Genomic DNA, 27,228 nt, shown 5'->3' with positions numbered 1-27,228 from the left:
CTGGTTATTAAGCAGGTTTCATATTTAAATTCAAGAGTTCTCCATATAGCCTGTTATGTGCCTTTATATTAGAATCGGGTGATTAGATTTAGATTCCTAGTAATTGGTCTGAGATCTTGGCTTATTCTTCTATTTGCTGAATCATTGTAGAGGGTTCAGATTGATAATAGATTTAGATTCCTATTGGTTGTGTCTATTGTAGTGTTAGGGAGATTGATGATCTGAGTTATATTCTTAGCTTATTCTTATATTTGCTGAATCATTGGTTTCGTACCTTTTATCTCGTGTCGAGCAAGAAGCAAACTGTTCTTAATGAGACAAACAGTAATTCCTGATTATTTCAATAATAGGAACTTTTCTCGAAAAGGTCTGGCATCGAAATTTTGATTGGATTGATTTTGAAATTATGTTGCCAAACATCAATCTGTAAGATAAAAGACCATGCAACGCTATTGTTTTCTAACAGTTGTGTTGGTAGACTGCAATTAGGAGCTAAATTATAATAGAAAACTATCCAGTACCGAAGAGTACAGGATTGATGGTTAATTTTTGTTCAATCAACAAATCCTAGTTTTTGTGTGTGTTTTGTATAACTCCATCCTGATTCTGAGGTCTCAAATCCAAAATCTGAAGTGAGCTTAATACCAAAAGCCCTCGATGTCTCCCGTGTTCAAGTCCTGGGACAGGTGTGGATGCTGTAGAGTGTAGGGGGGTAAGTTCTTACTCCTGGTTACTGGTTATAAATATTAGTAATAGCTCTAAATTTATTTGGTCCAAGTAGGGGAATTTTTAGCATGTCCCTACTGTCCCTTTCGCAAGTGCATATTCTCTGGATGCCTTCATTTATATGAGATGTAGCTATAGACTTTTAAAAAGCTTATAGAGTAACTTGTAGATTTCTCTTTCAAAGGGGGACATGAAGTAGTTGTATTTCTTTGTCATTGAGATTTTTGGTAATGGTTTAGACGGAGGATTACAGAAAAGACTCCTTCGTTGGAATCAGAAGGAACCATGGAACCAATGGAAGTGAGGGAATCTTGTCGGTCTGGTTTGATGAGATATAAAACAAAAGATGAGTCTGTGGGTTCGATTTCAATTCTTATAGACTTTATCAGTTTCAATTCGTTGGGTCGGTAGATCAGTTTGGCAGTTTTCTGGTGTACGGGTCCTCTGAGAAGACAACTGCTATATTGGAACCTAACTTCTAGTTGAGGAAAGTATAGGTAGAGAGTTGGTGTTTTGAGAGTTACTAAGGCAGCATCCTCAAACAACAATTAGGTAGGTGTGTAAGAGTTGTATTGAGGAAGAGAAGTATTCTTTCTTGCTGGGTTGGTATTCTTCAAATCAGAAAAGAAAGCTAACTTCTTGGATAATAATATATTATTTTGATACTTGTATAAGACATGTTTCTTTTTTTGGTGGCCTTTAAATTGGTTTCTAATATCAAAAAGAAAAAATGTTTTGACCCTTGTTATGTCTTGACAATTTTTAGATATATCTCTTCATTTGAAGCATTTGGAAATCGAAATCTGCCTGTGATAACCTTAAAAAAAAGTTCGAATATACTTTACCTAAGGGATGAAAATTGTTTGTGAACACTCGTCCCATTTTTCTCCCATTTCTCTTCCCATCAATTTATGTTTAACATTTTTCTGTTCTTTTTCAGTCGGTTCGAAAGGTTTCTCAACCATCAAAAATGATATTTCTTTAATCAATCATTTTGTTTTTATTTGGCAATTCAATGGGGTTCGTCCGAAATTTTTTGGAATGTAGTATTTGATCTAATTAAAGATTGAACCAGGGTACAAGAGCATGAAAAACGAGTGTATTTGTCTGAGTTAGACTTAGATTTGGTTATTTTTCAATTCAAAAGAACTTGGAACGAATTGAATAATAGGAAGGGAAGAAAATTTGTTTGCATCATTAACGGGTCGTAGGAATTGAGACGAGGATAAAATTGCTGGAAATTGAAGATTGTTGAGAATCAGATTGTTGGAAATTATGATGGGAATATTATATTTTATTTGTAAAATTAATTACGAAAACTATAAAATTTTAATAGACTAGTTGTTTTGAAATTTTGTAGGGAAAGAATTACTTAAAACAATCAAATGATATTATTAATTAAATTGTTAATAATAAGTATTCGCGAAATGGGTAATTCGATAGAATAAAATTGATGAATGTATATAATCATGATGTACTAGTCAAAGAAAAAATTAATAAATTTTAATTAATTAATGATAAACTAATTATAAAATTATTAAAAAATGAATTTATATTATATTAATCATAATCATCATCAGCTAAACTTCAGATATAATTAGTTCATTAATAGTTCTATTGCATAGGTTCTATAGATATAATTAGTTTATTAATAGTTCTATTGCATAGGTTTTTTTTCGTTTATTTAAAAATGTCATTTATTTAAAATCAAGTATGGATATATATATATATATGTATATATGTAAACTAATTTACTAAACTAAAATAAAAATACATTAATTTATTAAATCAGTGCAAACATTATTGTTTATAACCTATAGATTCAATTTTCATGTAATTAATTTAAATTAATCAATATGTATCAAATAAAAGAATAAAAATATATACTAAAAGAAGATGTTATTGTAAGAGATGTTAGTCAGCTTTTGTTCATGATTCCATGTATGGCTAGAAAATGTATTTTTAGACTCTTTCTTTTAAAAAAAAAATGAAGAAGAAAAGAATTAGGGCACTAATGAAAAGTTGAAAGTTTTATGAGCATTTTTGGAACAAAATGGAAAATTGATTTCTACAATTTAACCTAATTTTTTTAAGTCAAAGAAGAATTGAAAGTTTACGAACGATATAAACATAGCTTAAAAAGTAGTTTTCAAATATAACAAAACAAACAAAAATATTTATAAACATAGTAAAATGTTGCAATCTATCCATCACAAACATTAATATATGTCTATCGTCTAGTTTTGTTATATTCGTAAATATTGTAGTTGTCATTCAAAAACTAATGACCCTAACTTAAAATAAAAAATGTAAGCAATGAAATTGAAATTTTTAAATTATACGTAGACTAAGTTAGGAAACATCTTTGAAGTTAGGTACAATTGTAAGAACACTGAAATTTAAGAATTAGAACATATATTCTACATTGGAGAAAAAAATTATATGAACCACCAAGGAAGTTGGTGTAGTGGTGAATAAGATTTTGCCTAAGAATATAGATGTAATGATTTTATAAATGAGATTACCGCAAGTTGGTCTCAACACAATATGAGAGGAAAAAAATAATACACCATGAAAACATATCACATTAATAAATTAGAAAGTTGTTGTTATATCGTTGAAAATCGAAAAAACATTTAGCATTGTACTTATAAACACACCCTAGAAAATTTATTTACGTAATGATGTAGTTATTGTTTTTATTTTATCTAATATATTATCAATAAATCTTAATTAGGAGAGACTAATCACACATAAACTAAAATGGTACTGAAATGAAATTTAAAAATATTGAAAGAAAAATAATATTGTAATGTATTTTAAATTAAAGAGAGTTTGGACAAACAGCAAAACAAGGAATGCAACGTGTACTCTGACGCTGGGCTCCACGTGTCATCGGGAGCCAAAAACCCGTGACGTGTGTCCGATTCCAAACAAAACGTTGATCAACAGCAAAAGCTGACATCCAACCACATTACGCCACGTAATGTGTTGAAGTCTTCGATTTCGAAGCCCTCCCTTGGTAACGGCCATAGCTTAATTGGAGAAAACGCCGTTTATGGTTCAAGTTCCGAGATGGGCCCATAATGGGCCACTACTATTGCGAAAAGGCCCATGGGACTTTATTAGGATTAGATTTCGTAGGGCCCATAATGGCCCCATGTCAATAGCAAATATTAAATATTAAATTTAGCTTATTTTAGGGAGAGGGAAGGAAACGTAAGTTTACCCCACTCAAAATTAAAAGCACCATTTTTTATTTCATTTTCATTATAATGCTTTGTATTTATTTTAAGTATAATAGTTAGATTCTACGCTAGTTTTTTTACAAAATTATGTTTTTCTAAAAGAAAATTGTTATACTTTTTAAAAACATACTGTAGGTTTAATTTTTAAAAACAAAAAGTGAAAATAGATACGATAAAAACATACTGTGGGGCCATTGAATTTGAATGATAAAAAGGGTTTAGGGGTTAAAAGAAAGTGGTGGGAGGAGGATTTGTTTGACCTTGAGAAATGCTTTTATGTATATAGAGCTTAGGTGGTGGATCCATACAAATGATTATTGTGTCAATCAATGACTATGGGAATTATTATTATTACAACTTTCATTTACCCATCACATTTTCTCAATTCACACACCAATTATCAATTATTACTCAAACTTCTTCTCATCCAAAAAATTAGTCTATATTTATCAAAATTTTCGATTCTATCCACGATATATATTGTAGACATTTATAGATTGTTATCATTCTCTATCGATGCATTGTATCACTTTTTATAATATTAAAAAAAAAAATAGCTTGATCTACTTTGTCCAATTATAGAAGTATATTCAACTCCATTTTTCAAAGATAACTTAGACTCGAGATTTCTCGAATAAACACCACAAGTAACTAATCATCCCATGAAGAAAGGAAAAAATAAAAAAATAAAAGAGATTATTTCAATTTCTAAAATCTCCCAATTGGTAACAACAAAGCTCACTTTCTTGCTCTCCTTTGAGGGGAGAAGAAAGAAACCCCTTTTTGGGATTCACTTCATATAAATGTGAAAAGAAAGAGATGTGAGTTTAGTGTTTAGTGCACATAAAAATTTGAAAAATGGGAAAAACAAAAGTGGTGTGGTGTGCTCTTTTGAATAAACACAAGATTGCATTAGGGATTTGTAGGTTATTATTATTGTGATTCTTAAACCCCTTTTTTTTTTTTGTTCTTCAATCATTGAGTCAAGCACACTCTAAAATCAAACATAAAAGGGGTTTTTTTTTCTTTAACAAAAGAGAAAATGCACTATTTTGATTTTAAGTTTGGTCCTACTTAGGCACGCCAAGGGAAAATTGTAATTATTTATAAGATTTGAAAGTTGGTCCTTTTTTTATTTTTTTTTTTGGGTCAATTTTTTTGGTAGATTTGAGGGATAAAGAAGATGATTGTGTATAGTAAAAGAAGATTTTCTCACTTGACTTTGGAGAAATTAAAAGTGTTTAAAAGGAGGGGGGAAAATCAAAGATTTTATGGAATCAATTTTCTTCTTTTCATTGAGCACTTGTAAATATAATGGCATTGGGAATGAGATTGACTAGTCTAAATTTACAAAAATTATAGTTATAAATAGTGGAATTTTATTAACTTTATCTCCCTAAATCCTCTCCCTCACTCTCTTTTTTTTAATGAGGTATATTTCATGGACTTCTAAGCCAAAATCATCCATTCATGCCATAATGTTTCCTCATTTAATTTGTAATAATTGGTTAATTCGTTATTTATATTTCAACAACCTTTTCATACATTTTAGAATCTTTAGATAAAAATTAGAATTGAATAGTTGTGACTATTAAAATGAAGATTAGGGTTCCTTAACCTTATATATACTAATGTCAAATTCAATCTTCATTTAATAAAGTTATAACATATTCGACTTTAAGGGTAGTTTTGAAACATTTATTGAAGTGTCGGGGGTTAATGTTGCAACTTTTGAAAGAATAGAAACATTTTTGAAAGAAAGAACAAAGTTTAAAGATAAATCTTGTAATTTAGCACATCATTCTTAGTAAAATCAATAGCTAACATGATTGATGTCAAATATACTAGTCGATCATTAATTGAATACGTAAGTATATCTAATTTGTAGAGTTTAGTTTCTTCAAGATTATCTTGTAGGACAAAATTACAAATTAGATTTTCACCTATATGATCATTCTCTTCAATTCTGTCTTGATGATAAATAATTCGCTCATAAAAGATCGTTGATTTAAGAACATGTATTGCTAATCGATGAATAGATTGAAGGGCTAAAGTTAGGGTATGAGAAGATTTAAGAGATAGGGTAAAATGGGAGGAAGACCAAAAGAAAGGGACCTATCTCACCCTTTTGACCTATTTGTACTTTTCTGAAGAAACTCTCAGATGATAATTCATTCTTTACCGCTGCCTTATGTCCCTACACTCTGCCCCTTCATTTACTTACACACAAAAATATTGTCATTGCTTACTAATTTTTTTCTTCTTCTTTTAATTATATATGAATAAACAATTTTCTTACCCTCCAACTTGTCTAAGTTATATCAACTTTTACCCTAAACTTGCAATTTCAAGACCTAAACAAGTATTGCAAGTTGTATTATATATCTAGTGTTGGTTGCTTCTTCCGTAATTTTACGTATAACAAAAAATGGTGCATAGGTTTAATTGGCATTTCTTATAAATTTGACCTTCAAACTTTATTTTGTATTGAACAAGTTCTCTATCATTACCTCTATTCCCTAACATGTTATATCATTGAGAAGACATTTGGAGTATTGGAATGAGTGAGAAATTGAGGGAGAAACAGAAATGAGACCGTGAAGCGTACAAACACTATAAGTAAAGATCGTGTTTATAATCATGGGTACATAATGAGTTTGATATTACATATAGAGCATAAATTACTCAATCGAAACATGGATTTTAGATTACATTACATTATAAGCTCGTTCCTTTACAAGCTCAAAGTATAATAATCTGTGTGTTGGATTGTACATTACATTACATTATAAGCTCGTTCCATTACAACCCCAAGATATAATAATCTGTGTGTTGGATTGTAGATTAATATAATATGTTAGTAAATAGTAAACTATTACAATAGAAAAAAAAAGTGATAGAGATAGAAAACAATGAACAACATAACAAAAAAGAGATTATATATAGTATAATAGTATTACTGTAGCCAAATGTATGTCATAACTAAATGTAATCCAATTATCATAATTGGAGTGGACTGTAATAGACTACTCTGATAACTTCAACAAGTTAGAGGGGCCCAAACATTTGAATGGAGAAAGATGAAATTAGATGTTATGATCTTGTATGGAATTGTGATGTAACTCACTTAGACCAAATTTAAAACTTTAACCTATTTAATAGAAAGAAAGGGAAATGCTCATCTTTGGTGGTTCTTTTTTACCATAATAACTGCAGAAATAAGAGGGAAAAAATGGTTTTAAAGATGGAAAAAGGTAAAAGGCTTAGAGTCCTATAGGCAACAAATGTAACTGTGGATTAGGAGAGGTACAATATGTATTCATATCCTCCAGGCTTTATTATTTATTTCTCCAGCTATTTGGTCAATCTTTACTTAAATCCCTTTTTTCTCCTTTTTCTCCTTTACTGCAAAAATTTTTCCTTTGATCTAATCCAAATGATTTTGAGGTTACTTGTTCCAATTTCTTGCACAACTTTAATCACTGCAAAGCCTGTTCTTCCTTGCTGTGCCTTTGAGCTTCATCTATTTAATATAACTAATATCCATAACATCTTTTTCTCTAAATTGGGGATCATGAATTTCTTACACCACCTTTAATCACTGTAGAGCCGAATTTTTCATTCAATCTTAACAAATATCCAAATAATTCATTTTCTCTAAATTTGAGCTTTTATAATGATTTCCTTTGCTATGTCAGAGAACCCCAGAGATAGATCCATCTCCAGCTTAAACCTAGCTTAGCTGCCTTTGTTTTGGTGTGATTCAACCAACTGAATCTCTCTCTCTCTAAAATCATAGAGAGAGGAACTCTGAGAATGACTCAGAACCAAAACAGAGGTAACAATAGAAATTCAGAGAGATATAAGGATGAAGAAGAAGATAATGACGACGAAATTTCATTTGATTAGAGAAAAAACAATGGAAGAAGTTACAGAGATCAATGCTTTGTCAATAAAGAACCCTACAAATCTCAGTCTCACCCATCAGACTAAAGAAAACAAAAAACAAAAAACAAAATTTAAATTCCAAACGATTCCAATACTACATCATATAACTATTTACAAGTATAAAATTCCTCTCTAAGCTTTCTCAAAGATCCGGATTTGCAATGTTTCTGGAAAATCCCATCTGGGCTTTGGCCACTATAGCTCCCATTTTCAGGACCAGAGGAGATAGAACATCGCATTTTTCTCCAGAAAGGAAAAGAAAAAGAAAAAGAAAACCCAAATGATTTGATCTGATTCTGGTTTTGATACTGATTCTGATTTTTCTCTTAAAAGGGAAGAACAATAAAGGAGTGAGATTCTAGGAATCGTTGTAGTTATGCCAACAAATGAGCATGGTAACACATCGCCTCATGATGTAAAATCGAGCCCTTTGTTCCTTCACCAATTTTGCACATTTTCGTGTAAAAGAACATCTCCTGTCAGAAGAATTTCTCATCAGAGGACACGAGGAAGAAGATGATCGAGTTCTAGCCGGAGCTCCTTTCTTTGGCAGCTTCCATTTCTCCTCCATGTAAAACGGCGGCGGAACGGCCGCTGCTGCTGCGGCGGCAGAAGAAATAGAAGTCATTTTTTGAGTGAAGTGTGAAGTGGGTTTAAGGAAAGGTTGGAGCTTTGACAAAAATGGAAGGTTGTAGAGAGTGAATGAAGACTGAAGAGCGGTTTAGAGAGAGAGAAAGAGTGGATTAATTTAGTTTAGGGAGAGAGGCTCCGGCGGTATTTATAAGGGGAAGGGGCCCTTAAACAGGTTAAAAGAAAGGGGCGTGGCAGTGGGTATCACACACCTGGTTTTCTTTCCTTTCCCTATCCAGAGATGCGCCATTATAATAATATCTTTTTTATATTTATATATTTTTTAATGAATTATGAGTATGTGTATATATATATATAAATAATATTTTTGAAAATAAAGAATCTAATTCGAGTAGGGATTATTTTAATGGAGGAGGGTTTCCAAAGCACACGTCATGGAGCTCTGCTAATTAACCCACTGAAATTGTAAACAGAGAAAAGGGATTAGTGACAGTAACTGTAAAAGAAAAAAATAGAAAAGTCTAGGGATTGTAAAAGTTGGCTTCTTTACACCATTGCCAGTATTTCAAGGTAATTGTTTCGTTAGCTTCATTTATTGATATCATCTTCTAACGATGTTTAAGAAGTTGGATATGAGATGATTTTAGGTTGAAGTTTTCTACATTTGTGTGAATTCGATCCACTTATCCAAGATAATGACTTTACAAACTGCAAGTAAATGTCAGAAAACTAGAATCTTGAAAGACCAAGCATCTTGAAGTGTTTTGTTCAAAACTAAGGTTTAGCCAAATGACATTTAACTCCTAATAAATTTTCTAAGATTTTCAATCATTAGGAAGGCAAATTATATCTCACACGCTAGTTTTGACTATATACATTGAAAATGGAAATTAACAATTTTACATCAAGTGATGGGAATTATGTCTCTAACATAACACTACGCTCGCTTTTTTCACACAACAAAGCAAACCAATCTGTTGTATTCTTATGGAACACCCTCAAATCCAAAGAACCAAATTAGCTAAAGAAGTCTCATAATACTTTTTCAGACACAGAGATTTGAAAGATGTCCACAATCTTTTGGCAATCCCAAGTGAAAAATTTTTAGGAGAGAAGTTGAAATGAAAAGAGGTGTTTGACAGTAAGTAAGAGAGAAAGAGAGAGGGAGGGATTGGTGGGGTCAGGTAGGCATGGTGGGGGCTAGATCAATCAGAATTAGAAAAGTAAAGGGGGAGAATTGATGAAGAGTGACATATCAGGGGTTTGAATGATGAATCAAAAAAGATTTGGCATTTTGAGCTTTTTTTTCTTTTCTGAACAAGACGAGGGGGTTATGAGCCTGAGGATTCACCATAATGAATTTTCACTTCTTTCCTTTTTCTTTATCATGCCTGCCTATACACATATTCAACAAACACAACAACCCCCTGATGTGATATGTCAAGTCTCTTTGGTCTACTCTACGCAACTTCTTCCCATTCGCAATCCCAATCTCATTCTTCTTTCCCTATCCAATTTGAAATCCTCCTCACATCTTACATCTCTTTTGTATCCATATATGGCTCCTCTTGATCACTACAAAACATTATCTAATTATAGAAACAATCCACTGCTATCTAGAGGCGTCGAGAAAATAATCCAAGTTCATTGGTACAGTAGGAAAGTTGTGAGACAGTTTGATATTCCCGTGTGGGATTCGTTCAAGTTACCATAGTACATGGTGACCTCAAAGGCATACAGACCAGTGAAAGGTTTTGAAGGAGGCCTTGTGTAATGCGTCTCTTTAAGGGATTGCTTCCCAATTTTTGAACTACCTAAGAATTCCCACTTACACTTGTTCATGTTTAGTTTGTTTGTCATTTTGCTGTCATTTTGAGTACAACAAGAGTGGTAGGAGAAATTTGATCCTCAAACCTTAAAAATAGAGTACAAACTAATCGTTGTGAGCAACTTATTGAGCTTAGTTTGACTTAGTGCTCGCTAATTTTATAAGATTACTGAAGTTTTGCAATCCAGCTTATATCATCTCAAAAAACCAAACTAAACAATAGCTCACACAAACCATAAATTTAAAGCTAAATATAAGCTAAGTTTGATGACCTCATACTTCTAGAATTCTTCATAAATCCAGGCATAGGTTTCAAACTTTTCAATCTCATACTAAACAAATCAAAACTTCTCAAAGGCATGAACTAGATATATCTCAGAGAATGTGGAACTTGATCAAGGGAATAGTTGGAAAAAGAAAATGGCCAAGCTTATCGGGATGTATTGAATTGTGTGGCCAAGTCTCTTTCATTGTCCATGCGGCCATGATGGAGGAATGCGAGTGCCTAGTTTTTATTTTTCTGTTTTTTTTTTTTTTTTTTTTTTTTTTTACTGTGAGGCCTAGCTCACGTGTTGACAGTATATTGAAAAATGACTTTGGAGAAAAAAATGTAAAATGAAAGTCGAGATTAAATAGTTTACAATAGACTTTATAAATAGTTAAAATCTATTTGATCAACATGCAACTGCCCTCTTTAAAGCAAAAACCAAAGGGGACAACAAAATGGAAAACTATTACAATTTGAAGAAATTATATATTAAGACACGATTATGTATGTCACGACAACGGCTGACATTAATTTCTTACATAATGACAGAGAAACAAAGATGAAAATGATTATATGATTAAAATAAAAGAAAAGAAAGTAAGCATGAAAATGATCAGTAGCTCTCTCTTTGCTTTCTGTTCCCGTTTTTTTTGCTCATTGGATGAACGAGGAATCTTTGACTAACCATTTGAAACATTTCCAGCTGCAAATAGAAACGCTTGAAATTGCTAGCAGAAAGGGAGGAAAAGAGTGGGAAAAAAAACCGTATGCTTTTGGCTCATTCTCTGCATGAAGAGCTAAAAGCAACTAAATAATTAAAGAAGTGAAAGAGCAATCATTTGGGGGTTATTGAAGGTTAGAGCTAATTAGCTCTGTTTTCCAATAAAAAAAATAATTCTTGATTCCATATGGGATTTCATATGTAAAGGTTAAGACATTATAGACATTTTAAATAACAGAGGATTCATATTGCAAATCTTGTCATGTTCATGTCTTGTATATAGAATTCAAGATGCTCTCTTTAGCTTTTGTATGATTCCTTTGGTTGTTGAAATTCTTTTTTTATCTTTTGGACTGTTCGGATCAAATGTCTATCTTTAGCAGTTAAGATAGATGGCTTGATTTCTAGATATCAATACACAAAGAATATCGATTCTTTAACCAATGAAATGTTAAGATAAAAAAGTCAGGTGAATGATTAACTTGGAGGGATAATTTATGGACACAACAAAACAGAGGTCACGTGTTTTTAATTAAGTCAATAGGAAGTTTATCTCTCTTCTTGGATGTGCTTACCAGCTCATAAAAAAGCATTTAAACTCCCTTTTGTTTTCATCTTTTTTCCCTTTAACATATTATTACTGCGGTTGAAAAGTTTCTTTCAAGGCATAGCTGCTTTACCATTGAACAGTGTATTAAAGTTTGGGTTTATTAATTAATTGAGAGATATAGACCCTTCTAAGATCATCTGTTCAAGAGAATATTTGATGAGATGATTTAAGAAATCACTGTTTTAAATAATTTTTTGTTTGTTTTAGAAGAGGATTCTCATCTAAATTAGTATGAAACTCTTCAGATTACTTTAATCCAACAAACTAATAAGAAAAAAAATATTCTCTGAAAAAAAAACTTCTGAAAATATAGAATTTTATTTAAAAAAGGTGATCTCGTTTTCTGTGCCTATTACTAGTTCATTATACATTATAAACCATACCTAACACTTTTGTTTATACATTATATGAATGTCAATAAGAATAAAATAAGCTAAATTAGTATATTTTGCATATGCATGCATGGACAACACTAAATTTAATGAGAAAATGTTAGGATGTTAATTTAACTTCAGATTATACAAACAAGGATTTTATTCCCCCATTTGGTCAAGTCAAACCTTTCTCTCTCTGGCTGCCCGAAAAACAGAAGCACATGATCCCATGTGTAGATGTAAATTTAATCTAAACCTTAAACTGGTCTAAAAGATTACCCACCTAACTAATTTCAGTAATCCTACTGACAACAAAATGGGTCAAAGTCTAAACACACAAGATTCTCAAATAGCAAAGAAATCAGCCTAAAAGACCATCAAATTTCTCATTGAGCTGAAAAAATAAAACTAAAGAAACAGGAAGAATGCAAGTGAGATGACTTTAACACAGAGCAAACCAATGTATCAAAACAAAGTATATATTCAGATTCTCAACAGTTCCCATTTCCATGGGGATTTTACAATCTCAAAACATGTGCAATTTGCTAGTTTTCTGGGATTAAACGCACTTAGTCCCCAAACAAAAAAATTATCCACTCCAAACATTTTAGATATAAGCAATGGTTGAATCCTGAGAAAAAACAAAATAAAGAAAAAGGGTTTAAAAAGAAGTAGTTGTTTGGTACTACTAACCTCACCAGACAAGTTTCCCAACAAGCACAAGATATTGTTGTCCCTTGGATTGTCTCATAGGCCTTTGATCGAACACCTTGAGGACACTTTTTTGTTTGACCCCCGCAAATGATTGATTCTGATAATTGTTCAGTGACCCAAATCGTGGATTCTCATTTAAAACAGTGGTCGGTCCATGGTTGGGCTTCTAAGCTTTCACTTTCCCCCAAAAAGACATGTTTCCTTCCTGCTTAAAACCTCAATTCCTGAACCACTGCCCTTCTTCAATGAACAGAGAAGTGAAGGCGCTGAAAGTGAAGTACCAATGCCCAAATTGTGTTCATTTGTTTCAGATTCATGAATCCCAATTTCTCCCTTCATCATTCTCTTTCTCTTTTGCTTACCTAATTTTGAACTTCAAACAAATTTACGAACTTTACTATCATCCGGCCTAGAGAAGCTAATTTTACTATCTGGGTACCACAATTTGACCTCAATCTCAAAATTAATTGTTGGACTTTTTGAATACTCTCTACTCTAAGTAAATTTAATATTATACAAAAATACTCTTAAATTTGGAATTGAACTTTGAAATTTATATTTTTAATTTGTTCAAAATTTATTATTAGAATTATTTTTGTTATAATAGGTTAGAAATTGAGGTGATGACTAATGTATAAAAATTGAAAATATTGTCAATTACATTGTGTTCTCCTAAATACATTGACAATATTTTACCAAAAAATTTATTGTCTTTTTCTTTTTTCTTTTTAAAATGGTATAAGACTAAATGAATAACTATAACCTTATGGCTATTCATTTAATCCATGAGCATTAAATATTTACTTTGCTTTACCATATTCTTGTTACCGCTCAATGGTTTCATCCCTTTTAACTTTGTGAAAAAAAAACATTTTTTCTTTACATAAAAACAAAACTAATTTTCAGATTTATTATGATTTTTTAAAAATCTAAAGTAGTAAAAGTAGATTTTGTGTCAATTAATTTTTTTTTAAAAAAAAAATTATGATGACGTTGACTACATGATGAAAAGTTGAAAAGTACTTATTTTTTTTCGGTTGCTTTCCCTTTTGAAGATGACAATGGCAAATTGTATATATATTTTTTTAAAAGAAATAAATAAGTAACAAATAAATAAATTGGAAACAAAGATTTGTGAGGGTGAAATCCAAGTTTAGAGAATAAAAAATATAAAAAAGGGAGACAAGAAAATCCTCAAAGATGATTTTGAGTGCAAATCAAAATTATGTCTCATTCTCTACAATTTCACCTCCTAATTATTATTCCTCTCTCACTAATTATCATTACACATATAATCTTTTTTCCCACACTCTCACTCAATAATCTTAATTATTATTATTATTTTTATAAAAAAATAAGTCCGCTTTAAACTTTCAATTTTGTATGTGTGTGTGTGTTTTTTTTTACAATGTGAAGGATAGGAAATCCAACATCTAACATCGATGTTGATAGTACGAGATCTATGCCTGTCGTTAAGCTATGTTCGTTTTGCCAATTAATTTTAGCTTTGTGTTGAACAAATCCTGGTCATATTTGAAACTTTTAAAAATTAGCCAGCTATTCAATATGAAATGAAAATTTATCTTATGTAACCCTAAACTTTCAATTTCGTGTCAAGTAGATTTGTGAATTTTAAAAAAATGTTTTATAGGTTAAAAACTCATAAGATACAAAATGAAGATTTAGGATCTTACTTAACACAAAATTGAAAGTAATTTAAAGATATGGTTAGACACATTTTACCTTAAGTTCAAAAGACTAATTAAACGTTGCTTAAAGTTCATATACCAAATAGACGCGGCTGAACGTTTATAAACTAAACTTTTAGATCGCCTCGACTAATATGTTGTAACGATTTATTTTAGTAGGAGAAATATATCATTAGAGTTTTCGATAAAAAAAAAAAAATATTTGAAAAGACGGGAGTGCACAGAATAAAACATTTTCTATGTATCAATATAAATCATTTAAAATCCTTCCAATCAACTTTGTCAATCTAACGTAATAACATGGCCAATTGATTAACTTTCTCCGTAGCATATAATATTTTCAATTGCAATAGAAAAGTTAATTAAAAAGTAGATTTGGAAAGATTATGTAGAAACTTTGATAAAGTTTTATTAGATAATACAATAAGATTAATGTGCACTAAAATTAATAATTATAGGAACAAATAAGACCAAAATTCAATCATACACTAATGATGATTTCCACCAACTTACAATAAGAAAAAAAAAAATCAAATAATTAATTTGTCTTTTTGTTTTTTGTAATTTTAATTGGGAAAATTATATAATCATGTAATTAAACTCATTAATTTGCATAAGGTTTTATTAATAACAAATAATGAAAAATAAAATAGAAGGAATAGGCAATAAACCACCAAAGATTATGGCATGTTCAAAGGTTAGGGAACAACAACTCTCTTTAAATAAATCAATGAAAATATTATATTTGTTTATATTTGTTAAGCAGCTTTATTTTCTTTCATTTATTTCATGCTTTTAATTAAGAGACAAAAATTGCAAGTTGGACATCAAGATAATATTTTTTTTAAAAAAATATTGTTGGTCATAATGACATTCTTTAATGGACAATAGGGTTTGTGGACCTAAAATTTTTATGAATTTTAAATGTGATTTTATTGTGTATTATAATTAATTGATTTTAAAAATTAGGTATAAAACATTATTTTACTTTGATATTGATCAACTTTTATCAAGATTTTATATGTATATATATGATGCGAAATTGATGCACATTCATATTTGTTATATTTAATTATTAATATTTGGGAATAAACTTATATTATTATTGTTACTATTATTATTATACACATTAATATATTGTGCTATTATTTGAATTAATCTATAACTTGGTAATATATTTTAAAGAAAGAGAAATGAAAATTTTAATAATAAAATTTTTGACCCCTTTATCTTTTCGTCACTAACACAGTTATATATGAGTTGAGTTGTTCTTATTTTAAAAAATATTATTTTAAACAGAAACTAAATAATTTCTTTTTTCAGAATTAAGATATGTTGTTCCTACACAATCTACTTTTATGTTCAACTAAATATTTTAGATCTAACAAAAGTGAAACCATTAAGTTAGATGGGCCATTCTCATTTATATTAACTAATAACTTTTAAAAAATTTAATACAAAAAGTTCCATCCTCAAAAGTGTATATATATTGATTTTTTCAAAAACAAAAAAAATTGACTACTTCATAAAAAAAATCACTAAAAAGCAAAATTCATTCTACTTAATTTTTAAATGAATGTATAAATATTTTGTTAAATGTTCTATTTTTTTTTTTGCAATTTTTTTATATTATATTTATATACTATATATTAATTTTCTTTTAATTTTTACATTTTTTTAATCTTTTCCTTGATATTCCCTTCATCCAAACAATCAATTCAAAAAACATAACAATGCTAGTGAATAATTAACCTTAATGGATAAAACATCAATATCATATTACATCATTTTAATGTTTGATGGTTTAGTGTGTATATACGCTACAAGAAAATTACCAATTCCAATTTAGAAAATTACAGTAAGATTTCTTACCAATGTGATGTGTCATCTCTTATGATTACGTGAAAATATCTTTTGTCATATAGTTACTTAACTTCACAAGTACTTGATCAGCTCATGATCAACTCATTAGTAATAGATATGACGAGAATTGTCATAATATATAACTTAGTCAACAAATCTCATTAGGTTCATGCAATTGAACACTCTAACTTAATTCTTTTATGTTTTAGTCAACTTTCGTGGATTTCGAACTACAAAAAATTCACCTTTTGTCGATGATAAAATTCGTTGGCTTTTCTTTTGCCAATAATATTAAGTCGTTGGCACAAATTGTTGGCGTAGGTCTGTCGGAAGAGCTTACACCGACAACAAAAAAAGATCGTCGGCAAATACTGAAATTGTCGACGAAATGGAACGAATTGAACTATACCGACACTAGAAATTAACCGTTGGCGAAAGGGGTATTCACCGACGGTCAAAATATTTCGTGGCCATTTATTACGCCGACGGTGTAAGAATGTCATCGGCATATCCCCGTATTGCTGACGACATTTATAGCCGACAGTGTAGATCTATTACGCCGACAGTTATAATTTGCATTGGCAAATCTATGAAATGCTGACGCTTTAAAATATTTGATGGGCAGAAGCTTGTTTTTTTTTTTAATATATATTTTACATTTGTATTGTTTTTCCACAATTCTTTTGGTTTGTACTTAAACACAATTCAAACTATAGAAATAGAAAATACTAAAATTCATTTAATGTTTCAATAAAAGTTACGATTCTTTCTTACATAATTAATATAAGCCAAAACAGTATATTCGTCTACGCATGCACACACACATTTTACATACTTTAATTTCTTGAAAAATAAACTTAGAATAACAAGTTACACATTTTTCTCTATAACTAAAACATTAACAACTTACCTACTAAATAATCAAACTCAAACTTTACATAACAAAAACAACCATCTTACATTTTCTCATCTCTAAACCTACGTTCATTAACCTTTCTCTACATACCAAAACATAACAACTTACATATACTAAACTCCTTAATCCAACTTTACATAACCAAAATCATAACAAAAACAACAATAACTTACAAAAACAAAACTATATTTCTGATCTACAACCAAATCTAAACTTCAAATCTAAACCTATGTTGATGAACCTTTCTGATCTACAACCAAAACATAACAACTTCATACCAAATAATCAAACTTTACATAACTAAAACAATAATAACTTACAACAATGACAACCATCTTACATTTTCTCATCCCACATTCAAAAAATAAATCTAAACTTCAAATCTAAACCTTCTCTACAACTAAAACATAACAAATTACATACTAAATAATCAAACTTTACATAACCAAAACAATAATAAAAAAAACGATCTTATATTTTCTCATCCCACATTCAAGAAAACAAATTTACATTTACATTTCACTATATTTTAGGCAAAATTGCATAATAAATGAGAACATCTCTCCAAAAAACATCTCAATTACTACCATAACTACATGATAGCAACAAATTCAAACAATGGTAAATGTAAGCAATCCCTAAAATGTTAATGTAATACAGTTGCTACCATAACTGCAGGATAGCAACAAATGCTCATATAAAGGTCATATGAATAAAATGATAGTGATAGTGCATACCTATTTTGAAGTTCCTCTAAAATGATAGTGATAGTGCATACCTCTTCTGAAATTCCTCCTTGTGATGTCATAATTGTTTGATAAATTCTTTCAAACTGTCAACCTCTGTATTCGTTGCCATAAGCTCTTCCTTTGTTGCATTCCTTGCTTCTCTATCTTCTTGAATCTCCATATGTGGCAAATAATTGAAGCCCAATTACACAACTCATTCATTACAATTGGAGAATTTTGGTGTGTTTTTATGAATTAATTAAACTAAATTTATTTAGTGGGTGTATCTCCAAATTTTCTTTGATAACCACCATTCATCTTTTATATATATATATATATATATATATATATATAATATGTTTATCATCGAGAATCATTAAATCACTCATATCACTATATTCCAACAATAGAAGAAAATGGAATTATATGTTCTCTTTGAACTTTAATGCTTTAATAGAATTTCATTCAATGGATAATCTATATTTGTTAATTCATCCATGGATTCAAATTTTATGATATGAATATGTATATATAGTTCAATGAATAAGATTGATAAGAAATCTTTTTGAAACAACCTTCTAAAAGGAAAAATCAAAAAGGAGAGATAGCAACAAGAAGATGATTGGATATTTAAAGAAGAACTTGATTATTTTCAATTATGGTTTCAAGAAAACAGTTGTCAATTAGAAACCAATACTCTTGGATGTGGGAATGATATCAAAAGCATAACATAAATAATAAATAAAAAAAAAAAAAAAAACCAAACTGCTAGATATTTATATGATGTCTCAATTTTCCATTAAGCAAAAGCAACACTAGAATCAACAAATTCGTTTATCAAAACTCACGAAATAGAATTTTCCAATACGATAGAGGCATTTCAAGCAATTCAAGACGTACAACAAAACCCATTTAAGAATAACCAAAAAAAGAAAGAAAGGTATGTACGCATTCTTAAATGAAATTAAGAATAATGAACACAATGCAAACAGAACCCTAAGAAGTTGAAATTGAAACAAGAACATACATGGAAATTATAGAAGAATGAATAAAGATGATAAATTGACAAGAAAATAAGAATCAAAAGAAGGGAAATTTGAACTTACGAAGAAGAATTGGAGAAAGAAATAAGAAAAAAGAGGAATAAAGGTGCTCCCCAGACCTTAAGACTTGGGGCGAATGAGAAAAGGCAGCAGTTTTCTTGAGGTGGAAGAGTCGAAATTGGGAAGAATATAATAAAGCACGATGGCGGTCGATGGAGACTTGCGGAGGTTGGTGGTGGAAAAATCGTGTATAGAGAAGATTATTCGACGGCAGCGTATGTTGGGAGAAAGAAATAGAATTGGGAGGAAAAGAAACCCTACTTTTATTTTAAAAGAATCGTCGATAGGAATTTTAATTCCATCGGTGTTTGTCCACCTAAGCCGACGATCATAATACACCGTTGTCATATGTCTACATATGCCGACGGTACAAAAATATGTCGTCGGTAAAAACCTATCTACGCCAATGCTATACTTTTTGTCGTCGGTGATTCCACTTATTGCCGACGCTAACACAATTCGTTGGAGTATAACACTTCTACCGACGAACTTTAAGGGTGTTGACAATGTTTGTTATTGGCAAAAACAAAATTTATCGTAGTTCTTTAGTTACCATGGCTAACCTTTAGGGTTGCTTCTTCTCTCTCTCATGGGGTTAACCTTCTTTTAACTCTTCACGCTCTAGGGATTATTTTTAGAGCCGGTCTTAGAGAATAATGTGTGGGACATGTAGTAGAGTTGTGAATTCCATATGAGTTGTAAAATCTGAAAAATTGTCAACTCTTAGGACTCAGAGCGTGTAAGAAGTTTTTTTAATATACAAAATTATAGAGATGGGAGAATATCAAACATTTAACCTCTCACGTTTAGAGTGGAAGATCAAGTTAATTACCACTAAACTATCACGTTTAGAGTGGTTTAAAGTGGAAGATCAAGTTTATTACTACTGAACTAAACTCACTTTTAACTCATAACGTAAGAAGTTAATACATGACATAAAGTTGATATTTTTAGTCATAGAAGCACAAACTTTTCTTAGATCAAACAAAGAGTGTGGAATTCACAAACTCTTTGACCCACTTCTTTCATATAGTTCTACTTCTCCGCAATCCCTTCATCCAAACAACTCCAAGGAACAAAGTTTCTCTTGAATACTTATTTGAGTGATAAAAATAGAACGTGAAGTAAGCAAGTAAGCAATAGTTCTCTCTTAGTTACTTTTATCAAGATCTGTATGATTCAACAGTAATTGATATCAAATAATTCTTTTTCAAAAATTAAAAATTAAAGGTTGAAATATCTTTTTCGCAACTAATTACACCCATAAAGAAATTATTTGTATACATATATAGAGAGAAGATTCATCCCTCTTGTTCATTACTTTTAGGAAGAAATAGAGAGAATCGAAACTATTGATAATAAAAGCAAAAAAAAAAAAAATGAAAAACCATACATATTGATATTGGCATTATTAGGGGGGAAAAGAAAAAAGAAAAAATATTCAAAATTTTACACAAAATTAAAGAAAGTAACCGATGCCCCATGACGGCTTCACGTTCTCTCATTCTTTCATGTTTGAGTGTTGAGAGCCATTCACATTAACCACAACAAATAAAAACAAATTTCCAAAAAAAAAAAAAGGTAAAAATAACAAAAACTATAAAGAGAGGAAAATAAAATAAAGAATTAAATAACAATTATGCATGATTAAATTTAAATATTTAAAGAGTGGTACAATGTGACTCTCCTTTAATAATTTGAAGGTGTGTTATTGATTCAAAATTTTGCATGCATGTATCTCTTCTTTTGTTTATTGTTTTAGTTTTTTCTTTATTATTATTATTATTATTATTATTATTATTATTATTTAATCGATTTTAACTATCTCATTTCTAAAATAGTATGAAATAACAAAATTGAGTTACGTGTCTTATCTTTTCTATAAAACATAAATAAAACTAACATGATTAAAATACTATTTGTTTGTTTATATAAAAAACCCTATATGGTTAGTCAACATTTTCTCTTTGAAGGTTGGAAACATATTTGTACATGTATTCTATCATATAAAAATTATTATTATTATTATTATTATTATTATTATTATCATTTAACTAAAATTTTAAAAACTAATTAACTAATTAATGCACAATTAAGGTAATCCAAGACTTTTGAAGCCAAAATATATTTGTGAATTGGTAATGGTTATTGAAGTGACAACACAAACACGTTGATAAAAGTATATGTTAAGAGTTAGACCTGGAATGGAATGGTGATTGTGAAGACACTAAAAAATGACTAACTCAAAATATTGGTTATCATATTACTATTATTATTATTGGGTGAATTTAATTAATTACCTCACACATGCGCCCACGTGGATGTCCACGTTCTTTATTTTTTTTCAACTTTCAACCGTCGCCGCTAACTTCCAACCCCTCCAGTCAAACCTTTTGTTTCAAACAAATCAAAATTTTAATTTCATATGTACTTTTTGGAAGGAAAAAGAAAAACGTCTCATTTATTTTTCTTAAATCGAGAAATTAATAAAAAGACCAAAAACTGAAAGAAAAAAAAAATGCTTCATTAAAAAACTTATTACAATCACACTTCGTTTTCTTTCTAATCTCAATGATAAGAACACCTTTTTTTTTTTTTTTTTTTTACTACTTTTCCCTCTTTTTACTATTCATAAACAGGTAAACTAGAGGGCATGAAAGAGAAGATTTTAGTTAAGTCTAGTATCTATAATATACACCCAATGCTAAGAGAATAAATTTTGAACATGCAAATTAAATTTTAAGCAAAAGTCAATTTTATAAGATTTAAATTAAATTGAAAATTATTGTGTCCCTAAATTAAACTTTGGAGATCAGTAAAAGGAAAATTGAAGAATGTCGTATGTTTCTAGTCATATGATGATAACAATATGTTTGGTTAAATTTTATGAAGTTTGGACACGTTGAAATTTGACTAGTAGTTCAATTCGGATTTTCGATGGGTTCAAAGTCCAATTCAATTCAAGCCTACGAAAAAAATTGTGCAAAGAAAAAAGGGAGACGGTAAGACTCAAAGTCTAATATAATTTTAGCCCAACCCCAATTTTTGGGCTCAAAAGTAACTAGGCCGAAGCATATGTAGGCCCATAAAAACTCAATAAAATTTTGATTTCTAGGAATTAAATTTGTTTGAAAATTTTGGGACAACTAAATAAATAGCAAAAAAAAAAAAAAAAAAAAAAAAAGAATTTTACTTTGTAAAAATAATTAAATTTTATTTTAATTATAAAAATAGAAAAACGAAAATTTTGAACAATACATTGTTACAAATAGAACTTAAATTATAAATGATACTTTCTAAAATAAAATCATCGTGGAAACATAAATAAACCATTATTAAGACACATCTCAAAACAACATCAAATCAAAATATTTTTATCTTTTTTTCAAAAACAAAACCCAAAACTTCGAACAAACTAAAAACCCTAAATTCCCTCCCAAATTGTTCCATCTTCTTCATCTTCATTGAGGATCAACACCGACCTCCCATCGACCTAAAAACATACATCTACTGAGTCGGAATCATTGAAAAGCGTGTGACGACCACATATATTACAAATCATCGAAAGATGCCCTAGAACTCCGCCTCTCTGTCATATGTTGTTTTTTTTGCAAAATCACGGTTTGAAATCTTCTCTTCTCTATTGTCTACAGTCTAATGGAAATGTTTTTTTCTCTGTTTTCTACAAAATTACGGTTTGATAACCTTCTCTTTTCTCAATTTTCAATCACAAAAATGCGAAAAAAAAATAAAAATTTTACTAAGAGTTTGAATTTTATTTAAGAAATATAACGATATCTGAATTAGTCAAAACATTTAGATGGATTAAACAAAGTTATTTTCATATTTTAGATAAATGAAACTGAATCTAATATAGTAACCAAATATTTACTGTTTTATAAAGTTTATTAATGAAAGTGTTTTGATATTTTTGAAAAAAATAAAAATTTATTAAAGATAGATATAATTAGTTTAATACAAGATTAAAATAATAAAAATGAATGAGATATCTAGGAAACTTTATTAAACCTATATATTTGAAATCTTAAGAAAAAGTAGATATAATGAATTAGTTAAACATATATTTAATAATTTTAGAAAATAAGTATATAAAAATTTATTAAAGGATAGTTCAATTATAATATAATTTTATTAAATATAAAGGTTCGGTAACAATAATTAATTGGAGATATTATGGATAAAGATTCATATAGGAAAGATTTGGTTCAATACTCTGATCTTCGAGAAAATACACATGTTTCAAAAATCCAATGGCCTTACAGATCGGACAAAGCAAAAATAAAAAAGGAAATTTTGCTATAAAACTTATTATTTTCGTTTTTTTTATCATAAAATCAACCGACTCCCAAAATTTGTCATTCTATCCAATATCACAAAATTTATTTGGGAACAATTCGAAACTAAAGTCAAATTGATCGTTTAGTGCTTGGTGTCTTTCACTTTTTTCAACTATTTAAACGTGTGAATGCTACTCTTCTAATTTTTTTGGACGTTATTGATTTTCTTGTATCGTGTAACTAAAAGTTTTATAGTAGGTAACTACTGATCTAAGTATAGATTAATTACTCAAGTACATGTCTACCATTGGGGAGTTGTGAGTTTCAATTACAATTTTTTTATTTCTAAAATTTGAGTTTTTTTTTCCTGTTTTTATAATAATTTATATTTTGTAACGTCCCAAAAATTAAGATAATTTTAGAGTTAATTATCTTAATTTTATTTAATTAGATTTAATTTATTGGATGTTATTTTGAATTCATTTAATGAGAATTATTTGATTTACGTGGGAATTGAAATTAATTAAATATTTGTTGAATGAATATTTAATTAATTAGAAGTTTTGGCATGTGATGTTTGTTGAGTTTTTGATTAAATGGTAAGTTAAGAGAATTAAGTAAAGTTGCGGACTTTTAGTGTTGTTGAAGTTGAATTAAATTAAATAATTATGGATGTTATTTAATTAAATTGTGGGTTGAAAGTTAGTTGGAGATTTGATAGTAATATGTATATGTGGAAATATATATATATATATATATATATATATATATATATATATATATATATATAATTATTGTGTGAAAGGAAAAGATAATTATATTCGTTGAAATATAATTATTTAAAGAAAAGATAATTGTATTATGGAGAAAAGATATTTATTAAGGGAGAAAAAGGAAAATAATTTTTTAAGATTTAAATCTTGGATTTTTTTCAATCAAGTTGAATTGGTTTCAACCCCAATTTTTAGAAAGTTAATTAATTTGAGAGAATTTTTGGATGTTAGCTAATTGCTACTTTTATTAATTAAGATACTAAGTTTTTCTTTTATGATTAGGATCAAGTTAATTGGAGAATTTTTACTGTCACCTAGAGAGTACCTTGTTTGGTTAAAATCTACCGGTAAGAGATTCTCCTACTAGACCTTCGAACTGAATTTAAGAGACCACATGTAATTATGATTATGCATTGATGATAGCTAAAATGCATAACTTGATGCTATTGATAATGATTGTCATTATATTGATGGTTGATGGTGATGACTGATATTATGTTGATGACTGTGTCATGTTATGACTGGTAGTATGTTGATGAAGACGACTGCGTTATGCTTATGATTACGATATTTGGTTAAGTATGCTAGATTGTTATGTTATGCCATGTTTACGGTGATGTTATGTTATGCTACATGCTATGGATAGACGTTCTGTTAACTTTGTCTATTAGAGTCATGCCCACATGGGTGTCCCTCGGGATCACCACCTTTTTTATGACTGTGTAGTCCGACAGGATTACCAGTCCATTATGATATTAACATTGACATAGACATGATTACGAGTGATTCGACGGGGTCACTCACAGCCCGATTGTCTTAGTGTTTCCTTCGGGTACACTAAAGACCAGATTGTCCTAGGTGTTCCTTTGGGTTCACCGAAGACCAGATATGTTCCTACGGGATCACAGATTGCATGTGTTTGGGAATGTGCCAGTTTAGGGGTACTTCTGTACATGACTCTAATGAGAAGTTAACAGACACTTAGCGGGACTAGTAGTGGGTCCCTTACTGAGTATATATTTATACTCACTCTTTCTATGTTTAATATTTCAGGTAAAGGTAAGGGTCGAGGAAAGCTGACGAGCGACATATAAGGATCCGTGACATGCCATATGGGGACTCAGTTTTGCTTTCGCGTCTATGTATCATTGTTTTAGTATTCCATATTTAATAAAAATTTAGTTTCCCTCCTTTCAACAAAGTGTCTACTGTTATTGTTTCTTTTTAATAATGACTTCAACTTAATATGAAGGTTGGGTCCCTACATATTTATTTTAAGTAAAAGAGTTGGTTCTTAGTCAAATTGGATCCAAATTAAAGAGAATGCATTTTAATTTGAAAGTTAATTTCAAGATTTAAGGTTAATTAATTAGATTTTACTTTCGAATTAGAGTCTTGAGTTTAACTTTTTCTTTGGAAAATTATCTTGGTAGTCTCGAATATGTGTGTTCGATCCTTGAGTTTAAAATTGTACTTTTTAGTACCTAGGTTTATAATAATAAACTAATGAGTTTTCAAAGTATATATTTTTAGTCTTCAAATTTTAAAAAATAGATTTAAAAGATCTTAGAATTATTTTATTTATTTTTAAAAATAATTATATAATATTCAAAATTAGAAAAAAATAGTTTTAGAAACGACTTTTAGAAATTATTATTTTAATTTAAAATGTCATAAAATTATTTAAATTAAAATAATAAAGTTATTTGAGTGACATTTTAAACCTATTTTTAAAAGCTTATGGACTAAAAAGGTATATTTTGAAAATCCGAAGACCAAATAGGCATATTCTTATAAACAAAATTAAAATGATATATTTTTAAAATTTAAGGACCAAACAAATATATTCTTAAAAAACATGGGGAATAAAAATATAATTTTTTGTTTTTTTTTCTTTTTTCTTTTTACCTTAAAGTTTGAAAACATCATATAAGTTCTTGAGCATTGAGTTTCTTTTCAATTTGATCCCTACAATTTCAACATTTACGCTCATTTTCACCTTTCTACGTAAGTGTCCATTAATTAATTAAAAATAATTTTCAATAATATCCATAACTATTAACATAAACTAAAAATATTTATCTTCACACAATTATTTTAAATTAAATTAGTTAACCAAAGCTAATGTATCGAGTATGCTTGTCCAAGGCGTTATTTGTCCATGGCTGCATGCCTGAACATCCTTAAACCACATTATCTTTATGTTTTATACTTAATTTAGCCTATTGCTCTTATTTTGTTGTCGTCGACCTAGGGTGTAACGTTTCGGCATTTTCATATGCAAGTCTGTCAAAGCTAAAATTGTTCAAAATGTACCATAGGAGAGACATAGTAGTTGAATCTCTGACCAAGCATTGTTGTACTCTTTGCAATAATCTAAGATTTCTTTGTAGTTTCCAGTCTTTAATACTTTCTTTAACGATATTTTCAATGCTTTTCTTTTATCTCTTACGTTTTATAAAACAATTTTCTCTCAAAACGTGAAGGGAGACTACATCATACCGCGAGTTTGTCCGTGAATTTTGGATTTTAGATGGCTAACTTGTTCATCGAGTTAGAACAAGTGTCGCACAATCGCCTGTTACGTGTTTGAAAAGTTGAGATTGTAACTAGGTATCAGAGCCAGATTTTGTTCCTGGGACCTATGGGTTATAGGCCCGTCACGCTTTTGCTGCCCCTCAACAAAAGTTTGAGAATGGATAAAATATTAAAATTTGTAGACAAAATAAAAAGTACACCTAAAACTTCTCGACAAAAATTTAATATTTTGAAATCTAAGAACCAAATGAAAATTAAACTTCAAACTAAGG

The 27,228-nt window shown here is 29.4% G+C and overlaps 1 long non-coding RNA gene across 1 annotated transcript; it reads right to left on the bottom strand.

Annotated features, from left to right (window-relative positions):
- Positions 1-7,858: 7,858 nt before the first annotated feature.
- On the bottom strand, positions 7,859-13,537 carry LOC127151470 (uncharacterized). Its single transcript, XR_007824460.1, has 2 exons — positions 13,008-13,537; positions 7,859-11,394 (listed from the first exon to the last, which is right to left on the bottom strand). It is a non-coding gene; the product is annotated as an uncharacterized LOC127151470 (long non-coding RNA).
- Between the last annotated feature and the right edge of the window lie 13,691 nt (positions 13,538-27,228).

The sequence above is a fragment of the Cucumis melo genome, chromosome 10 (genome assembly GCF_025177605.1).
Source record: "Cucumis melo cultivar AY chromosome 10, USDA_Cmelo_AY_1.0, whole genome shotgun sequence".
Taxonomy (NCBI): Eukaryota; Viridiplantae; Streptophyta; class Magnoliopsida; order Cucurbitales; family Cucurbitaceae; genus Cucumis; species Cucumis melo.
Note: the sequence above shows the minus strand (reverse complement) of the source record. Positions and strands in the feature narration are given on the sequence as shown.